Source organism: Ostrinia nubilalis, chromosome 22 (genome assembly GCF_963855985.1).
Source record: "Ostrinia nubilalis chromosome 22, ilOstNubi1.1, whole genome shotgun sequence".
NCBI classification, from domain to species: domain Eukaryota; kingdom Metazoa; phylum Arthropoda; class Insecta; order Lepidoptera; family Crambidae; genus Ostrinia; species Ostrinia nubilalis.
In genome coordinates, this window is record NC_087109.1 from 9,771,883 (window position 1) to 9,794,903 (window position 23,021).

Genomic DNA, 23,021 nt, shown 5'->3' on the forward strand with positions numbered 1-23,021 from the left:
ATACAAAGTTGTACTCTCTTAGCACTGCATTATTTATTACCTGCTTATTTCCTCTTCACTTTAGTAGTAAGTAAGTTTAATAATTTAGTACGTAGAACGTAGAACTGACGGCCGATGGTGCAGTAAGGTTCTGGAGTGGAGGACACATCGGAAAACGAAGCGTTGGACATCCACCCACATAGAGTGGTGCCTCTCTGGAAGGCGCTGGATGCAGGCCGCTACCAAGTACCAACCGGGCGAAGTGGAAATCAATGGGGGAGCCATGTCTGACGTATACCTACCAGAAGAAAAATATAATAACTCTAGAATCATCATATCTCTTACACTATTAAAAAGGAATCTACCTATTAATAAGCTTATTTGGCACTAAATGCTCTCAATTAGGGGGAGACAATCGATTAATCCATTCTACTTAAATACTTCTGCAACACATGTCGCCTAACATTCATAAAAGGGCGAAGAGCTTTAGACGTAGTAAAGGGCAACAGTAAGACATCTTCATCATAGAGCTTCATATTTTTAAATAGCTTATTAATGTACAGGGTTCGAAATTATTAAGATAATTACGCTTCTTGATAATTATCGGATAATTATCAACAGCATAAGATACATTTGTCGTATTGTTACATAAGAAATTCTGAATGTTGTTTTATGTTTTGGTTGCTGATTGTTGTCAAGTTATCCATCGCTAGTCGCATAAAATTAATCATCCATCTGTTATTATCACGACAATTATCATTGATAATTATTATCGTGATCAGATCAGCCCATTAGTATAGATACAAAGGCCTCAAGGATTTCCACAACAACGTCATATATCCTACGATTTCTAAATTAATATTCAACAAATAATACTTTGGTTTTTTACGTTCCATGGAATGACCTTCTTCTACATTGACATAAAAAATTACAGGCTCTCAGAGTCTCAAAGAATTACTTACCAAACATACCAAGCTGTCTAGGGTTTTGTATAAATGTGTCCTAGTTTTCCAGAAAACCAAGGCATCTTTCGTCGATCCTTCCAGGGATCGAACCTCAGACCCAAATCTTACTATTAATTTTTACTGTATCCTTGATAACTACGGAATGATGATATCGCGCGTCGCGATAGCGCGTCTCGCGCGTTACGCACCAGTAGCGCCGGGATCGTGGGGGGAATTGAAGATTGAGATTAAGGGTTTTGTTTCCCTTGAATCGTTATGGTATCGTCATAGAATCAGCCATTTTGTTTAAGGATACTGTTCGGGAAATATCAGAGATTATTTTCCTTATTTTGAAACGATTTGTTAGTAAAAAGAGGAAGAGGTGTGGAAAATACCAGTGATATTTAATTTCAAATATGCCTACTTAAAAAAGTTTCATAGATAGGTAATAATTTGGTACTCTTTATTGCACATCAGAATATAAACAGACAAATAAAAGAAATACAAAGTCTAAACATCTGAATTTTGGCAATCTTGTCGCTAAGAAGCGATTTCTTCCAGAAAACTCAGGGAAAGCCACTTTTAGTTAAAAATAAAGGACTTTTCGAGGAATGCAGTTGTTATTAATTTGCCTAACATTACTCGCATCCTAATTCGCACACGTAAGTCGTTTTCTAAGTACCTATAATTATTACAGTGTTTATTTATAAAAAGGGAATTATGATGTTTTATTCAGAATTCTGAAACTAATAGCATTAAGCATTTTAGTTTCTAACAAAAAGGCGCAATCTAAACTCTACAAGAATTTATTTATTTATCGAATTGTTTCCTCCATAGGGTTGCCAGGCGTCCGGCTTTAGCCGGACATGTTTGGCTTTTTAGGGTCTTGTCCGGCCAAATATTGCCTTGTCCGGCCTGTCCGGCTTTTGTTAGGCTTTTTATTTGGTTGCCGCGCCAGGCGAAAGTCGAGCCACAGAATCATATGAAGCGCACGCATCAGGATGTTGGTTAGCAACCGATGATGATAGTACTCACTCATTAGCTGACACTAATTGCACCCCCCCCCCCCCCCGTCACATGTCCGGCTTTTAGGGTAAAATGTCCGGCCAAATGAAACGCAAAGTCCGGCTTTTGTGATTTTGGACCTGGCAACCGTACCTCCAAACCCACAGCAACCTTATTCATAATACGCACTCACTTTTAATCACGCTCTAAGTGTTCGGGATTCGGATAAGAAGGGGCATTTAGGGACATTCTGGTAACGACCGCTGTAAATATCTGAAGGGGGACTCAATGCACTTACGGGACGTAGCAAGGTTGTGTTTATGAATTGGGGTAGAGAAAAATAATTTAGATATTTTTTTGGGAGTAAGTACGGGGTGTATCTAAAGTTATTGGTATTGAGTACAAATTGAAACAATATTATATCATCTACACTTTACATAGTAAAATCATTTGTCCATCTGGAATAGCATTGTACATTCGACAGAATAAAAATTCTTGTTACATCTAGGTATTATTACCTAACTAGATTTGTGTAATTTTGTTAACCAAATAAAAGATTTTTATTCTCCTTATTGGGTAAATAACTTACTAATAAAACTTACACGCTCGTTGAACAGTGTTTTAAAGTGACGTTTAAAGTATGGAAATATCATTTTATAACAGTGTTCAACAACTGTGTAACTTTTTGCCAAGAGCTTGTACTTATGTATGACGCCAAGAGCGCTTAGGTTTGTTGAACTTACTTACCTTAATTGATCTCTTTCTTGTTAAGTATTTTCTGTATGTGTATTTCATTGCTAAAGTATTATAATTGCAAAATGTAAGTTGTAATGTTAATAACTTTAACTTCTTTGTTTGAAGATTGAAATGTAATTTCAATGGGGCGGGTGTATGGTAAAAATTTAATAACGTTATCTGGCAACCCAGAAGCGTTGTATGCTCTATGGCCCCCCTCTATGGTCTTTTTTTCCTACCATTCAAGTGTGTGCACATGGTTGTAAATTATCTTCTCAATAAATAGAATATCACTGAAGTTAAGTGTCTTTTGTACCTGCCGCATCACTCTGTTCAATTAGTAAGGGGGTTACTATGTAATATGCTACAATGTTTTATTTGGTTGGTATGCAGTTTTAAAATAGAGGATGAATTTTTGAAATTCTTCTCTCACGCCACAACTACTGAACGGATTTTGACGCAACTTTACAGTAGATATTATTGTTTTATACAGTATCAGGATAACAAAATTTAACGCTATAATTTATAACGATATTGAGTCTATCCGTGCCAGATCTAATTTAACGTGGGCGAAGCCCAGGGCAAATGGACATAACCCATAATTTACAGAAACAGCTAACCCTTTCATTAACCATAAGTTATTAACAAACAAAGAATCATTTTTACCTCATTCTAATTACAGTTAAATGATCATCCCACATAATAGAAGTCCATAAATTAGATAAACCTGATTATAGAGGTTCAAAGGTGAACCGCCTGCGGCAGGAACCATCGACGTATGGACGTACTATGGACCGGGTATACTTGATATACCTACTTACTTACTAATATTATAAATGCGAAAGTAACTGTCTGTCTGTCTGTCTATCTTGCTTTCACGCCTAAACCACAGAACCGATTTTGATGAAATTTGGCATAGAGTTAGTTTGAGTCGGGAAAGGAAATAGGATAGTTTTTATCTCGGTTTTTGAAACAGGGACGCGCGCGATATAGTTTTTCTGTGACAGACAAAATTCCACGCGGGTGAAGTCGCGGGCGGAAAGTTAGTATAAAATAAAAAAAACTCGGCTCAGATCATAAAAGAGAACTGGCAAATATTTCGAGTAAACAAACATTTTGTCAGTGAATTTCTAACAGTGCGTACCTACCTAAGTAATTTTTTGACGGTTTTAACATTTTGATGCCATTAGATGAAGAAAGACCGCGTGATTTTATCCGACCAATCTCCTGTAAAATGGATATTGACTTACGCACTGTTAGAACTTTTGCGGCCATGTTCCTTTCCCAAATCGTGTATGTACTAAGCACGCGTCGTTTATGCTAATATTGTAGAGATAGGGTTTCTCCACTTGTTTGGTACCTCCATGGCAGGAACAAATGAAGTCTCATACACATTATTTATACATTCATTAAGATCAAAGAAAGTCCTATTATGCAAAAGTACACTCGGGCCTGACGATATGTGGGTCAAGGGGTAATTAAAGAGTCAAACACTTCCCCGTGTCATTTGCATAAGCTTAGTTACTTAATACTTTACCTATATGTCAAATACCTGCTTTGTGCTGCGTAAAAGAAAAAAAATTGTTGCAAATTCAAATTATTCAAATTACATCTACACTAATATTATAAAGAGGAAAACTTTGTTTGTTTGGTTGTAATGAATGGCTCACAAACTACTGGACCGTTTTTAAAAATTCTTTCACCATTAGAATGCTACATTATCCACGAGTAACATAGGCTAAATTTTGTTTTGGAAAAAAATAGGGTTTCGTAAAGTATGTAGATTAGTCCACGCCGCCGCAGCCGCGGGCGGAAAGCTAGTTGAGGTGAAATAAACACAATCTATCCATCTTTTCACCAATCCCTATTCATAGTGAAAACGGGCATATGACTATTTTAAAGTTTAGGTACTTTTCAATTTGCGGTCGACTGTACAATAAATTGTTGTCCGTAAACCTTAACTCGGAGATAAAGTTCGAAACAATTATTTTCTCGTGGTTGCACACATAAAACAACAAACCCTGGATAAAGGCAAAACAGACCGTCTCCAATATCAAGGAATATCATTATAATAAGCGAGCACCAGTGTTGGTTGGAGATAATTAATGCATTTTGAATGAAAAATAAGAACAAATAAAATGTTAAATGATTTGTTTTTTCATAAATTAAGCACACATTGATGATAGGCATTTCTGTCAGCTAAAAAGCTTGTGTTAAGAGTGGAGTTTACCACAATAGTTCAGTGTTTCGACTTTGGCTGAGTTGCACCACCTAACTTTAACCGTAAGAGTAGGCGCACACCGTTGATTTTTAGTTGGCCGATAGTTGTGCCCGATTTTAAATTGTATGAAAAATCGGCCAAATCGAATCGGCGTAGTGTGCGCACTAGGGCATGAATATCGGAATCTCGGAATCTCGTAATATCGGAATCTCGGACTGCGAGATCCGATATTTCAATTCCGATATTGAGCGACCCAATATCGTAATATCGGAATCAGATAAAAGTTTTAATTGAGATTTTAAACAAAGCGTTTAAACTCGCCACAACCTGCCACAAAGCCCAAACTACATGATTGGCAAAGACCAATGATTTTCTCATGTCTCTCACCATCACTTTTTGTTCTACTGCAAATATTTTAATATCTTTACTATTTATGGTTAATTTAAACTTGTTCTAAATCAATTTTAGCATTTGCCATAGGTACTTGGTCAACAAAGAACGACATCTCAACTCCCTTTCAAACATTAATTTTACTGGACTATAGACCGTCCGTTCTGCGTACTATGGTGCCCTGCCCATTGCCACTTCAGCTTGCTAATCCGTCGGTCTACGTCAGCGACCTTAGTTAGTTTACGGAGCTCCTCATTTCTGATTAGATCTCGTAAAGAAACACCAAGCTTATCCCTCTCTATAGCACGTTGTGCCCTATTTTCAAAGGCCACGTTTTCGAGCCGTATATCATCACTGGTAACACAAACTAATTGAAGACTTACGTCTTTATATTCGACGATTTACCTCTTTCTCGAAATTGCATCTAACTACCTAGCTGATCGTTTGTCCGAGATAGACATACTTACTTGTAAACAATCTCGAGAATCGAGCTCCTAACCGAAACTGGGTAAGGAGCAACATGGACATTCGACATAAGCTTCGTTTTTTCCATATTCATCCGAAGGCCTACCTGTTGGGAAACTCGATTGAGGTCTTCGAGCATTGTGATAAGGTCTTCCAACGGTTCTGCCTTAGTACGCAAAACAGACGGACGATGAGGCAGCAAGGTTCTGAAGTGGAGGCCACGTACCGGAAAGCGCAGCGTAGAACTCATAACCACAAGGCGGACCGACGACCTCATAAAGGTAGCAGGAAGGCGCTGGATGCAGGCCGCCACCAACCGGCCATTGTGAAAATCAGCATCGGAGCCTGTGTTCAGCAGTGGACGTCCTATGGCTGACATGATGATGATGATGGCTCGTGGTTTTGTGAGTTGTACATCGATAATCAAAAAGGAACAAATTACAAGCATATTCAAGTTTTTATCACTCTCTACAATTTTTGTAACACGTGATTTGAATGACTCTAAAATTCGTTCCGACAACATAAAACAGGGTAATATAATAAAGGAGTAAAAGTTTGTTTGATACCTGTGATTTTACAAAAACACTTTAATTATTTCTAGTCCATATAGGCTCATTATCAGTAACCATTCATTATAAGGTGATCCGTCTGCTCGTTTGCCTCTTGTCACATAAAAAAACCAAATGCAATGGAAACCCATAACGTAAAAATGGTTTTAAAATACTTCAATTTCATGAAGTGCTTTTTTGTATCAAATTAAAGATTTTGATTAAAATCATTATTTTATTGAAAATGATCTAGAATTCTTACGAATATAACCTAATATTAATTTTATAGCACTTGAACTCAATTCCGATATTAATATCGGAATTCCGATATTGAGATCTAATATCGGAATCCAATATCGGAATTGAAAACCTTCCGATATTACATGCCCTAGTGCGCACTCCCATACATGCCCATACTGATCAACTGCCCGACTAAACTATCGGCCGACGAAAAATCAACGGTGTGCGCCTACTCTATGACGGCAACCGGAGTTTTTGTATGAATTTTGTTGACAGAACTTTGACGTTTCGTTCGTTCGTTTCAGCTGAAAGACGTCCACTGCTGGACACTAGGTGGACCGACGATCTGGTGTAGGTCGCGGGAGGTGCCTGGATGCGAGCGGCGCAGGATCGGTGTTCGTGGAAATCCTTTGACGTTTGTTAAAGTTAAATTAAGATGGTGCAACCCAGCTTTAGCCTCTTCTTCAATCGGTAGTCCGATGACTAAACCTCTGGGATTCTAACGCCCGTATTCATAAACGATGTTTGCTTTAGTGAAGCCGCAAATCGAACGCACAGCATTGAATAGAGCTCAGTGATTGGTTCGTGTGTCACCCTGTGCGTCCACGCGCACTGAGACCTCATAGTAAAGTTTGTGAATATGGGAGTAAATATTGTCGCTTATTATTTACTTTCTGATGGCATAGAGCTCACACCAAACCACCATAAAGCTAGGTATTACCACAGAAATAATTCGACTGGACTTGTTTTTGTGCAATTAATTTATTTCTTCACTGACAAAAGCGTGATTAGGTACTCTACTTTGTTCAAAATCAGTGATGATAATATTATTATTATATACTAGCGGCCGCCCGTGACTTTGTACGCGTGGATCCCGTTTTACCCCCTTCATCTATCTTACGTGGTTTAGATTTTTTCATACAAATGTTTTTTCCCGTGGGAATTTTGCAATATCCTGTTGTAACTAAGCTTTAAGTTTACTAAGGTACCTGCATGCCAAATTTCAAGCGTGTAACTTAAGCGGTTTAGATTTTTCATACAAAAGGATTTTCCCGCGTATTCCCGTTCCCGTGGAAATTTCGGGAATTCCTTATTGTAACTAAGCTTTAAGTTTACTAAGGTACCTACATACCAAATTTCAAGCGTCTAACTTAAGCGGTTTAGATTTTTCATACAAAAGGATTTTCCCGCTAATTCCTGTTCCCGTGGTAATTCCTAACTATACTATAACCTGCCCAGGAGTATGAAGAATAATTGTACCAAGTTTCGTTAAAATCCGTCGAGTAGTTTTTGTTTCTATAAGGAACATACAGACAGACAGACAGACAGACCGACAAAAATTTTACTGATTGCATTTTTGGCAACAGTATCGATCACTAATCACCCCCTGATAGTTATTTTGAAAATATATTTCATGTACAGAATTGACCTCTCTACAGATTTATTATAAGTATACTAGATAAGTATAGATATCTTGTTCACACACAAATTGCATTCCTTTGAAAGTTAATAGCATTGGTGTGCTCACGTCAACACTCATTATTTTGCACTAAACTAAACCTACCCTCATTATTCGGACGAATCAAAGAAGTCCCTTCATTATCCGCACCCTCCCCAGTTCCGGGGTAAATGTTTTCATTACTGATCATTATAACATACTATAAGTATAAGTATAGGTCGCGCAACAAATGTTGAGGCAAAACATACTCACAGTCATGTAATTATTTGAATACTGATTATACAAATCAGAATCAGAATACGTAAGACGTCAGCGCGACAAGCGTACCTATACAGATACAAATCTTTGCTTGTGTACTCGCCTCATCTCCTGCTGGGTGACCTATTTTAATACAAACTCCACTCTACCACAACCCTACTCTAAAGAAAAGTATAATTTGACTTTTTGGAGCGTTTTTCGGAGCGTGAACATCAGCACACCTTATGGTATCTTATGTTGTTATGTTATGGGTTATTTTGCAAATAGTATAGTCTGATAATTATCTGTCGACTATACATTGTATGTCATTATTTCGGGACTATTCATCATCATTGGTCATAATAACTATCACCTGGAAAGGTGATTTTTACTGTACTCATTTCACCTCTGAACCATTTCACCCAGGTGAATTGATAATCCCTTTAGAAACTCTACGTAGAATAGGATTCTTTACATGGATGTCGAAATGGGCGACTGAGAGACAGGCCTCCCCAACACGTTAGGCCAAATCCAACATCTGCCTCTGGCAAATTTAAGAGGGTTGTGCTCCTGCAGTAGACACTAAATGATTTAACGATGATAGTGATATTATGGGTTGTGAAGATCCCATAGACTATAGGTAGAGACGAAATAACCTGATCATGAAGTTGATCACAGCACTATAGGTGGGTGAGTGCTTTTATATTATAATAGAGGCATAGGCTAAGGCGACTGGCCTTAGCCTATCCTGATAAGGGACAAACTTGACCTTCACTGGTTGGGTTTTTATTGGCGGTCAAGCTGATCCTGGCTACACAGGAGTTCAGTGGGAACGAGAGGTGGGAACAGTACCGTATTTCGCTTAGGAATGTTTTGCAACATTAAGTCCGTCGCACATTTATCAACCCGAAAAGGGATCGTAACCGTATCAACACGAGGCGGCGAGTATTCTTTGTATGAAACTCCGTACTGCAACGCACAATTATCCGTAAACCTCGCCTCGCGTTTGACAGCGCGCGAAAGGCGATGACAGCTCGCGTGAGGCGATGAAACGCACCAAGTGCGGTTTGTATGTGAGCGCGCCAATACGTACGCACACACTGACAAAATTTAGAGTGGTTAGCAGGGAGTTGTGCTGAATTTTGTCAGTGTGTGCGTGCGCGCCGCATACGTATTGGCGCGCTCACATACAAACCGCGCTCGGTGCGTTTCTATGAAGATGACCTACTCATTTGTATTAACTCTGATGATACGGTGTTGATCCTTTTCCGAATTGATAAGAGTACTGCTATGAACTTAAGATCCCCTGTTAACTCGCTTCCTCACTCATTTTGTACCACACTATAATCTTGGCACGCAAAACTTCGGAACCAGAGCGACAATGCATCTAAGTTGCCGCCGCCTGCATCGCGACACCTGCTCCAGAAGTTTCGTGACGTGTTCAAATATACACTTTAGTGCTTATAAAATATAATCTTAATTGAAAATGGCATCATAGCAGATTTTTACTGTAATCTTATGTTATCAATAGTGTGGAGTGTGAATGTGAATGCTAATACAAGCGAATACTTCAATTTTATTGGTATATTGACGTTAAAAACCTATAAATAACGAGTATCTTCGGTCAAAAGGATGTTTTTCGAATTCGTAACAGTTTTGTGACGTAATTAGACCAAAAAGAAAGTCAATAGACCGAATTATTGATGGTTTAATTTAAAGTATATTCTGAAAATAGATAAACTTTTCACGAATTCATGAATTTATTTCTCGAAGTCGTAGGCCCATCGAACAGAGTTAGAACAGTTTTACACTACAATGTTGTCCTATATAAAGTATTTCACTTAGCATAGGATATACACACCACACTTACACTACACCCACACTACACTCACACCACACCCACACCACAGGCACAAATAGAAGTGTAACTACTAAAGCATTTCTCTTTTTTATTATTGTTTTTCCTTTTACTCGTATTTTCTAAGCCCCCGTGACAATTCTTCTCGATCAACACCTCAAGAGAAGTGGAGATGGCTGAAAACCAGCACCATCTAGGACAAGTAGTCCTTGGCAGCACAAGCTGAGCCACCTCCAGTTCCTTCCACCTTTTTAATATAAGTTTTTTTTTGTAATTCCTTTTTAGGGTTCCGTAGCCAAATGGCAAAAAACGGAACCTTTATTTGTAAAGCAAGCAACAAACGATTTTTTATTTATTTATTTATAAATTTATAACATACTTTTATCACGGTAATACTATCTATACAGTATTCCAACTCGGCCATATTTTTGAAAAAAATGTCAACAGCCGCGCGGAACGTCACGGTATGACAACATGCGATAGGGCTGCTTACCTACAGTACCCATTCTAATAAAATTACATCTGTCTACTTAGAATTTCTATCTAGTTTTGTGATTGTATTTTTTTTTTATTTAGACAAACAAAATACTTTGTGAATGGGATAGGATAAAAATGCGTGTTGTTTTGTGATTAGTAGATTTAATTTAAAAAAATATACTAAAATAATTTTGAATCTACTAATCATAATGAGTACTTAATGACCTGTTACATTAATTTCAGGCGGGCGAAATCGTTGGCAAAAGCTGGTTTTATACAATATAATTATGTATAATTTTAATTTCAAATCAAACTGACTGAAAATGACAATTTCTGACAGTTAATGACTAGTTTTTGACAAAGATCGTAAATGACGGTCAGTCAAATTCAATCACCTTAGTCATTTTCAACACTAGGCCATCGACGTCCGTTCGGCACATTCGCGACACCCCTAAATTTTGGATTTCGACCACGTCCCGAGATTTGAAATTCGAAGGAAAGCTCGCGTTTCGTCGGTTTATATGAAGTTACAATACTGTATATTATTACCGTGCTTTTATTCTTCGATAGGCTGACAAGAATTATCTGCAGCCCTATCAGATCCATTTAAGCAACCAACTTCAAACAGTGCACGCCTGGTTGCTTCGACTTCTATACAATAACTGTTAGATTCTTCTGGTATACACATAGTCATCGACTTGAGATTACCACTCCTTCCTTTCTTAACATCGGTGTTGGTAGAATTGACAGCAATTTTCTGATTTTCTTCTGTTTTGTTGTTATTTTGGGTAGGAGTTGTGGTGGGCGTTTCTGTAGTCGAAATCACATATTTTTGTTCCGTTTCAGTTGTGTTTGTAGAATTGTCGTTAATTTTCAGGTTTGCTTCTGTTTTATTAATTGACACGTTGTTATTTTCGTTAGTGGTGGCAGGTGTTTTTGTAGTTGAAATCACATTTGTTTGTTCCATTTCAGTTGTGTTGGCAGTAGAATTGTCAGTGACTTTCAGGTTTTCTTCTGTTTTGTTATTTTGCACGTCATTTTTTTCCGTAAGATTTGTGATGGGAGTTTCTGTAGTTAAAGTTGCATTTGCTTCTTCAACTGTAGTTGTATTTGCACCATTCGCTGTAGCATTTTTGGCTTTTGATTTATCACTATGAGTGCTATTGCCAACATTGTCATTTGTTTCATTGTCACTCTTGACTCACTTTTGACTCTGTCCGGGATACCTAAAGTATTATCAATTTCATCAGCCACATTTTGGGCGCCTTTACCCAAAAAATCCACAGTTTTGGTCAAAACATGATTATCTTCGTCACTGCTGTCTTCTGCACTTTCATTAGATATAGCATTATGTACACTCTCACTAATTATATGTAAGTCATTAGTTAAGGTTTCAGTAATACCTTTTAGAAGTCCACAGTTGGATACAGAAAAGACACAGAAGATTGTTAATATTGTTAATTTCATCTTGAGGACTGTTCTTGTTAAAGTGATGTTATAATCTGATATTATTATAAAGGTAATTTGATGAAGAGGATGAATGGCTAAATTGTAATGTATATGCTAATAAAATTAATCAGTTATGATGTCAGCTTTGTTTTGGTTGATAATTTTATGAGAGTATCAATGATTTATTTTGTTGGGACTACGTAATATTGCCCAAATGTTTAGGACACTTCTTTTGTTTAGGAAGCGTAAGATAGAGGGTTTGAGTCCTTACCTAAGGGGTCTTTTAAACTGAAAAGAAATAAGTTGCTAAAAGCTTCTAAAACTATGTTTGTACGTACGATACTCAAAGGCCAAATATAATAATAATAGTATAAGATCCCGCTATACAACGACCTTCACCGAGATGCTTATTTGATGAAACATATTTTATATTCAATTTAACATGTCAATTATTATATTGCTTAAGGGTTGCCTAATAAATTTCAGTCCAGGATATGATTAATTAATCATTAAAAAAAGTTTTATTTTTAAATATTTCATCGGTTTGATTATTAAACAAACTCCATACCAATCGAAAGTATGAAGCCCATAGAATATGCAAACGTTAGGTTGCCTATTCTTTTCCAGTCATAACTCTCGGGTTGCCAGGTATAAACAGGTAAATTGATAGAGCATTTTGGATCGGTCTGATAATTTAATCAAATATAAATGATCACCTGGCAACACTTGCAGCTATGGGGAAAAGTATTTTTTTTCGACATGGGTGTCTTTAAAGTTAAGGACGGACAGAAGGAGATATGGCAGAAAAAATCCAAAAATGGGGTTTGGTCGGTTATACGACCCAAATTATGGGAAAAATCCGAAAATTCAGAAAATCAAGATGGCGACCGAGTGAGCGGCCATTTTGTAAAAAGTTTCAGATTTCTGATTTTTCAAATGCATTTTTTGGGCAGTTGGCAACATTTGGGAAACTCGAGTTGTATAGAGCGATTACGTAGTTTGCTAAGGAGTATCGTTTGGAAAAACAACATTTTCCAGTGTTGCCATACTTATTGCATTTTTCGCTTAATCTAGACCATTTTCCGCGCCGAAACCCATTTTTACTTTTTTTCTAACTTAAACCAATCCCGTGAAACAATTCCTTAAAACCACCCAAGTCCCAAAATTTTGTGGCCCCGTAACTGCCAGTGTTGCCAGGTAATCGAGATAAAAATAGTCAAATGTCATTAGTTTGACCTATTTGCAGGAGGCGTCATCCAAATTTTGGACCAAAAGTCGTTATTTCCATTTTTTACATGTTTTGACCAAATCTTTCAAAGTATGGCAACACTGGAAAATGTTGTTTTTCCAAACGATACTCCTTAGCAAACTACGTAATCGCTCTATACAACTCGAGTTTCCCAAATGTTGCCAACTGCCCAAAAAATGCATTTGAAAAATCAGAAATCTGAAACTTTTTACAAAATGACCGCTCACTCGGTCGCCATCTTGATTTTCTGAATTTTCGGATTTTTCCCATAATCTGGGTCGTATAACCGACCAAACCCCATTTTTGGATTTTTTCTGCCATATCTCCTTCTGTCCGTCCTTAACTTTAAAGACACCCATGTCGAAAAAAAAAATGCTTTTCCCCGTAGCTGCCAGTGTTGCCAGGTGATCGAGATGAAAATGATTAAATGTCATTTGTACGACTCTTTTGCAGGAGGCGTCATCCAAATTTTTGACCGGAAGTCGTTATTTCCACTTTCGACATTTTTGGACCAAATCTCCGAAAGCATGGCAACACTGGAGAAATTTCTTCACCCAAGCGACACCTCTTGACAAGACACACAAACGCCTCATACAACTCGTCTTTCCCAAATGTTGCCAACTACTCGAAAAATGTCACCTTTCAGTTTTAATTTCACTTTACAAAATTCGACAACCGTCATTCAGGACTGATTTTTCGCAGGCAACCCTATACCACCGTGTTCATAATGAAATAATCTTTATTTTCATTTATATTTGATTAAATTATCAGACCGATGCAAAATGCTCTATCAATTTACCTGTTTATACCTGACAACCCGAGAGTTATGGCTGGAAAAGAATAGGCAACCTAACGTTTGCATATTCTATGGGCTTCATACTTTCGATTGGTATGGAGTTTGTTTAATAATCAAACCGATGAAATATTTAAAAATAAAACTTTTTTTAATGATTAATTAATCATATCCTGGACTGAAATTTATTAGGCAACCCTTAAGCAATATAATTATTGACATGTTAAATTGAATATAAAATATGTTTCATCAAATAAGCATCTCGGTGAAGGTCGTTGTATAGCGGGATCTTAGACTATAACTTTTGATTTAACTGCGCACCTGGCAGCCGTGACGTCACATCGCCGCGGGTGCGGATAAGTGCGAGGGAGAGTCGAATTCCAGCGAAGTGTGCAGTTAGCTCAATCGGGTTATACAAATATGTACAGGAATTCATCGTTATCATCATCATCTCAGCCATAGGACGTCCACTGCTGAACATAGGCCTCCCCCAATCATTTCCACACTGGCCGGTTGGTGGCGGCCTGGATCCAGCGCCTTCCCGCTACCTTTATGAGGTCGTCGGTCCACCTTGTGGGTGGACTTACGGATAAGTACAGGAATTACTTGCTCAAAACCATTTATTTATCTGTGATACTTTCAGTTGATTAAAGTTGCATGTGATAATTATCCCCACTGCACCCAAATGACATTTTGATCGAACTTTATATTGATAAGGAATAATTATTGCATGCTAGTGTCATAATAATGCATTAACACAGTTTACTATCTCGACGGCCTACTTAATCAATGGTTATCACAAAATATTATAGCTGGCGTTATAGTAAAATAATTTTATTTATTTTATGTTTTTATCACTATTCCTTCCTCGTGTGATATCAGATCGGGGCATTACTTTGGGGAAACATATCGGCTGGTTTTGAGCAGAAGCCGTGGAATTTTGCGAATTTGACAATTTGCGCATAAAGGGATCTCATGAAGTAGCAGGAAGGCGCTGGATGCAGGCCGCTAGTCGCTACCAGCCGGGCGATGTGGAAATCATTGGGGAGGCCTATGTTCAGCTGTGGACGTCCTGTGGCTGAAATGATGATAATAAAGACATCAAATCAAAGTTAAACAACCATCCTCGTATTACTAGGTGTTACTAGTAGTAATTAGGACATCAACATCCAGTAACCGAGCGAACGAGTTGATCACGGCGTAGTGTCGGTTTGTAATAAATTCGACCCACTTACTCCGGCCTGAACTTAGTTGAGGACGGTCAGCAAAAAAATGAAAACGACCATAAATAAAAATAAAAAAAATATTTCCAAAAATACTTTTTTTTATCCGCAACGAGGAAGTTCTTGGCCTGTATCTCACCTGATGATAAGTGATGATCAGGCCGAAGGTGGAAGCGAGCTTCACCCGGAATCCTCAACCACAGAGGAACTGGCTATCTTACCTCTAACTGCCGGAACACAACAATGGTGTTAACATTGTTGTTATGGCGACAGACTTAGGTAAGATGGTGGTTGCTAGCCAGGCGGACTTGGAACAAGCCCTACCACCAACTAAACCGAACAGAAAATTCTGCCCCCACTGGGAATCGAACCCGGGACCTCTGCGTCTGAAGCGAAGTTATTACCGATACTTGTATACATGTTACGGTCAATGTGATAAAATGTGAAAATTATGAATAATCGCCGGTTATTATGAATAATTCTTCGCGCGACCTTCACCAGATAATTGGCCCACCTAGTGGGAGACCTGCCCATAGCCCCATACTACGTCTTCCGCACGTACTATTATTATTAATCTTACAGTACACGGATTACACCCGGCACCCGTAGCATGGGGGGAATTCTGGGGTACGGTGGGAATGGGATTATTCGGGATTATAGATCCATTCCACTCTTCCCTTCTTGCCCGTGGCTTGTTGACACTTTCTTCAACCTGGTTTAAGCTTTATTTGTTGATGCAGTATTAAATAAAATAACTACTAGATAGATAGATAATGTATAGTTGCAACGATACAAAATAACATTTAAATACAAAAGTACTAACTTCACATTTAAACTTAAATATGTCATTAAGGGTCTGTTTTACTATTTGCTATAGGAACTGATTTGATAGCTGTATTTGGCAGATCATGACGTCACCTGACCGGTAAAATAAGCAACCTTTTCATATAAACGGCCGCCCGCGACTTCGTACGCGTGGATCCCGTTTTACCCTCTTAGGCAGTTTCGTAAAATCCTTTCTTAGCGAATGCCTACGTCATATAACATCTACCTGCATGCCAAATTTCAGCCCGATCCGTCCAGTGGTTTGGGCTGTGCGTTGATAGATCACTATGTCAGTCAGTCAGTCACCTTTGAGTTATATGTATATTTAGACATACGGTTTTAATATGTTGGATATCCATAGTCTAAAATTTTATCAGGAACCTGGTAAATCTGACCCGTAGTTTATTACGTGAATGACTTTTTTTGCAGACCGTACGACCGCATTAACTCTGTTAGTGGCTCTCCCGGATCGGACGAAGCTTTGTAACGTGTTCACATTGTCATGAGTTGATAGGCATCAACACTAGTGTTGATTTATGTGTTGAGATTGAGATTTATAGCAGGGATGTTATGGATCCGTAACCGTAACCGAAACTTTCGGATATCCGAAATAAAAAAATATCCGTAACCGTAACAGATTCAAAAGTTTCGGATAGTTTCGGATGTAGGCAGTTTAATTTTTTTGTATAGCACCTTTATAATGCCATCTTGTATCAATTTTTATTTTTTTATTCGATGTGAAGTGTGCGGCTATAAATAAACCGTGTTGGAAAACTATTGTAAATTATACTCTAAAGCACAGATATCCGTAACCGTAACCGAAACTTTCGGATATCCGAAATAAATAAATATCCGTAACCGTAACCCAAACCGGTATAATATTATTCCTATATCCGTAACCGTATCCATAACCGAAACTACATATCCATAACATCCCTAAATAGCTAGACCTGATTTTAGCCAGCGTGGGGAGACCAAAATCCTCCATTTGCTGCAGGGAGATTATATGATGATGAGGACTATCGATCAAAATCAAAACAATCTTCAAACAAAACCGTATCAAAATCGGTCTCGTTCGTTTCAGCCGAAAGACGTCCACTGCTGGACAAAGGCCTCCTCCAAGGATTTCCACGAAGGCCGGTCCTGCTGCGCTCGCATCCAGGCACCTCCCGCGACCTTCACCAGATCGTCGGTCCACCTAGTGGGAGGCCTGTTGACGCTACGTCTTCCGGCTCGTGGTCGCCACTCAAGAACTTTCCTGCCCCAGCGCCCACTGCCACTTGATTTTAGCGATTCTGCGTTCTGCGGGCTATGTCAGTCAAAATCGGTCTATTGGTCTAGGAACTTCAATGCCATGTGATGAGGTGAGAAACTGAGAACTTAAAAACTTGCTTAAAGCACTTAAAGAAGTAAAGAACTTTAAATATTCCTAAAAAACTAGTTTTCTATCCTACGACACGGTATTAAAGTCCAAAATGATTTGCTACCAGTCACATCAGTTTCAGAAAATCCTTTAACATCTTCAGCCTTCAGAAAGTATCGTGAAACTATTGTTTTATCGTTTTGTAAAGTTTGGAATCTATTTCGTTGCAAGTTCTGAAGTAGAACTTTCAATAGAGATGTAACATAGTATGGCGCAATGAGGGCTATCGTTTTAGCGCTCACCAGTTAGAGCCACTGTAGCGTAAGGTCCTGTCACTTGCTAGTAGCGAAGACAGTGGCACCAACTTGTGAGCGCTAAAGTGGTAGGAGGACTATCGCATTTGAACTCATCAAGATGGCGCCACTGTAGAGTAAGGTCCTGTCAATCGCCAGGGGTGCCAACTGTTAAGTATAAAAACGATAGCCCTCATTGCGCCAACTGAAGTCACTGCGCCCGGTGTGCTAACTCACTTTTTCAGGATGCAGTGTTGGGTGCCTTTTTAGCACGAAGGTACCTTTCGTGGGGGTTTTTTTTTGGTCTTTTTGTTCTTTTTTTTTCTTTCTTTTTGAATGTGCTACGTGGCTGGTAGGACGTGGCAAATGTCAATTGAAATGTTTTTTATTATAGTTCCAAAATACTGAACTGTCCTATCCATGACATTGACAGTGGGGCGCCACCGTCAATACCGGATCGCTGGTTCCGATTTTGGCCATGTTGGAAACCATATAGTTGAACGTTGGTAGCGCCCCCTGTCATTGAGTTTGGTGGGACAGTTCAGCGTGGGTCATCTATACAAGCTTTTATTTAGGTAGTTTCACCTGTCCGGTGTCTATGTATGTATAATGAAATCTCGCAAGTAATATTTTACTTACTTCCCGGTTTTTTACTGAGCTGAAAAGCATGCGTGTTTATCGCGTGGTAATGCAATGTTACGATGAAGTTGAGCTGATCTGCTGATGGAGCTGGAAGGTGGCCATAGGAACTCCGCGATAAAACGACATAACCCCATCGAGTTTGGGCCCGTTTGATTCGTATTGACGAGTATATACGAATAAAGATTGTAATTAAATAAATAAATAAAATAAAAGGTATTTATTTCAGGCATAGCCCATAAAAGTGTTAGTAACAAAGGTCTTATAAAGTATGGTTAGTAAATCACACAGTAACCTAAACATAATTATAATTAAAGAACGACAATTTGGTGTCTTTAGTAAGATGGACGCGTGTCCAGTGCTGCATGATGGCACTGTCCACGTCCAACCTCGCCGCGACACTCTGCAGGAGGCTGTTGGAGCTGCCACGCACACGGTGGATCAGGGACGCACTGCGCTTTCTTAAAATGGCAGCAAAGCTATCTACTCGAGCTTCTGCCAGCATCCCTGATGCACTGCAGTATCGCCGCAGCCCCATCAGCATCCTGAATGCGTCATTATACTGAGTGCGCAGGGCCCTGTATGCTCCTTGGGTGTAGTCTGTCCACAGGCTGCACGTGTACAGAGAGTTACAGTAGGCTTTAAAAAGTGTGATCTTAACCTGTTTAGTACATCGCGCAATCCTGCGAGCAATCATATTAGCCCTAACACACAACGCAATGCGCTCCCGTTCTAGGTCTAAGTCGTCCTTGAGCGACTCAGTGACCCAATGCCCCAGGTACTTAAAGCTCTGCACTTGTTTCAGAGGAGTGCCATTGAGCCTGACAGATGGAACCCTGTATGACTTGTTTTTAGCCTTAAAAACCAGCAACTCACTCTTGACCGTGTTGTACCTAAGACCGTGGCCCACCGCATATCGCTCACAAATGCTCATCAGTTTATTGAGAGCATTGATCGATGGGCACAGCAGCACCATGTCATCGGCATAACTTATATTGTTGATAAAACTCCCATCAATAGAACAGCCAACGCCGGCACCGCTGAGCTCAACAATCAACTCGTTCATGTACAGGTTGAAAAGCGCTGGTGAGCTTATTCCACCCTGCCTCACTCCACATTCCAAACTGTACACGCTCGAGTGCTCCCCAGACCATTTAACATAATTCTGTTGGTGTGAGTACCAGTACTTAAGAATTGCAATGTACACCTGAGGCAGATCAGTTTCAAGAGCAAGCTTATTCCACAAGATATCATATTGAACCAGGTCAAATGCTTTTGACAGGTCCAAAAACACTGCATAAACCGGCGTGTCCCTCGCCGTGTAATACTGGACAGTCTGCTTGAGGCATAAAACAGCAGCTTCGGTAGACAGACCTGGCCTGAACCCAAACTGGGCATCATGTAGTTTGACACAGGTACCCATCTCCAGGTCAAGCAGTCTGTCCAGTACTTTAGCTATAATGGTCGCCAATGATATTGGCCTGTAATTGGACCTGTCACTAGCATTCCCAGTTTTATTTTTGGCAATAGGTACAACTATAGTTTTCAACATGTTGTCTGGTCAACCAGGAAGCATTAAAGCAAAGCTTTTGAAAATTGTAAATATTCTGAATAAAATGCAAAAAGTTTCTGATATACCCATGTCTAGTTTTCTGTTTCTTGAAACTTTTGCATATATTTACCGTGAACGTAGGTATATCGACTGTATCTAATATGATTTGAGTTATTTTATCTGTCTGTCTGGAAATGTTCACCTCTTGTGAACTCTGAATTTTCATACATAGGTACAGTTAGTACCTACCTAGTACAGTTTACAGGTAAATTTCTAAATTAGTATTGTATATCTAGAGGCAGCCTAGGTAAACAGTTATTGCACAAACTTTATAATCATCATCATCATCATCTCAGCCATAGGACGTCCACTGTTAAACATAGGCCTCCCCCAATGCTTTCCATGCTGCCCGGTTGGTAGCGGCCTGCGTCCAGCGCTATTGCACACTTGTACAAACTGTAAAAACTTAAAACTATAGATTTTCAACATCTTTTTCTTTTGCCAGATAAGCGCCGCATATTTGCTAAAAGCATTAGACCACTACTTATAAAAATTACATAAAACAACAAATTAAACGAAATAAAAAAAATAACTTTGTGTCAATTTGCTCAGTTAAAGGCTCTTACAATAGTTTGTTCATTAATTCTACCTAAATTCCTGGAAGAACGAAGAGTTGATGTTGAGGACAGGTCACGTAGAGCAAAGAACCGGTAATGGGCAAAAGGCTATTCCAGAGCCGTCACACAGTAAACGTTTGAGAAAAACACTTCGGGTGTTTGACGTCCATTAGATGAAACCTTATTTAATTATCAAGCTTTTTGGCTACAAGAATGTCCTTGGACATTTTTACACGTCCTCATTTAGTTCTAAACACACTGGACCGTATTGCAATTTGTATTTATTAAAAATAAAAAGCTTGAATTCATTCTTTACTTCATAAAGCTAGGTCAGATATTTTTTTAATATTTTCTAACCGACGCTTTTTCTTTGCGGTCCAGTGGGCAAAGCCTAAGTATGTTTGCTATGCAGAAAAAAAGCTAAAATCGGACTGCGGAAAAAACTAAAAGCTGAGAAAACAAGGTTTCAATTTAAATGCCATACCTACTCGTATATAAAGTCACCACAAGTAAATAATAAAACAAGAAAGTGAAATTCGCTAAAACATTTCAAATAGTTTCAATCCAAGCGCCCAAGTATCCGTTATATCCGGGTATCCGGATAAAATCGATTTCACACGTAAAGTTGGATATCCGGGCCGGCTGGAAGTTTGCAGTGCTGCGACAGACAGACAGGCATATAATCTTATATCGTAGTGGCTCTGTTCGTGAAGGCTGCATTAGCTCGCGAGGATTAAGCAAATCATTGTATTGTAAAATCGTAATATACGAGTACGTATATGGTGACCTTTTGTCACCGTGACAAGACAATATATCTTTCTCTTTTACACTTTTGCAAAGAGAAAAAGATAGACAACAGAGAACTTATTCTTATTTATGGAGGGACATACTGACACGGTGATAAAAGTCACTTCGAACTCCTTTGTTATTTTGTTTTATTTCGTTGCGAGTCAATACTCAATATTTTATTGCATCTATATGTACTTAAAATGAGAACATTATGGGCCCTGTAGGGCACGGCAATTAGGAAAGAGGAGGACCACCCTTGATCAACCGAAAGATGTATCAAAAGTTAGACCCAAATAATTTATCATTAGATACTCACTTAAAGCATAATAGTGTTTGGAAATTAAGAGTTCTTTAAGTTTTTTTACGAATGTTGACAGTCCAATGACAGTTTAACTTTCCCCCGGACAAATTTGACCTTCACAGGTTGGGTTTTTATTGGCGGTCAAGCTGTAGATCCTACATGGGAGTTGCAGCGGTGGAACCGAGTCTCTTTTCAGTGTTTTTATGTGTCTTTACTTTTCCATCTAAACTCTACCACCCATTTTGAGGTCCTAGGTTCATCCGCATCGAGCAGCTGTATGTTCTATGCCACGTTTCCTGAGACATGGTCTCACAAACAGTCAATTTGTTTTAATTTTGCTTTATGTAGCCAATACATTTTAACATGCCTATTTGTATAGAATAGAGTGTATCAGCATTTCACTCCGACTGTCACTTACCCAACGCGAGCAGACAGAAGCAAACTTGTATTGGATTATATACAACTAGTTTTTGCCCGCGGCTTCACCCGCGTGAAATTTCGTTTGTCACAGATGATCAGGGTTATTAAACAATAATACTGTAAAGTTTCACTAAAATCCGTTCAGTACTTTATGCGTGAAAGAGTAACAAACATATTGACATCCAGACATCCATACAAACTTTCGCATTTATAATATTAGTAGGATGGCTCTAGTTTGCCTCGGGCGTTAAACTTGTGAGTGGGAAGGATTTCAACTGGAAATTTACTTCTTGATGTCTCAGTTCACACCAATACACTTTGGCAAATCTATACTCTATAGTATAGAGTCTATACTAATATTATAAATGCGAAAGTAACTTTGTCTGTCTGTCTGTCTGTCTGTCTTACTTTCACGCCTAAACCACTGAATCGATTTTGATGAAATTTGGCATAAAGATAGTTTGAGTCCCGGGAAAGGACATAGGATAGTTTTTATTCCGGTTTTTGAAACAGGGACGCGCGCGATGAAGTTTTTCCGTGACAGACAAAATTCCACGCGGGCGAAGCCGCGGGCGGAAAGCCAGTGTAAATATATGTGAATAAGGCCGACTAATATTGACACCGAACTGTCTATGGCCTAGGGTGGATTCGAGCAAACAATAGTAAAATAAATATTAATATCAGAATAAATCGTCAGTTTCGACATATTTCCCATATTGAAACTGTCAATGTGCCAGTTATAACAGGAGTTATTCTCGGATAAAAGTTTGGTGGAATCGGGTCTTAGAGAAACGTGTCTGAATAAAAAGTCCATAATGTTTAGAACATTCTGATGAGTAAGTTGATTCTAGAGTTGTTCTCGCACTAGTTAAATACGTAGGGGGAGTCCGGGAGAGTTTACCCGCCTTCCACTAAAATGCTCATAAATATTTCTATACTTACAAATCGCT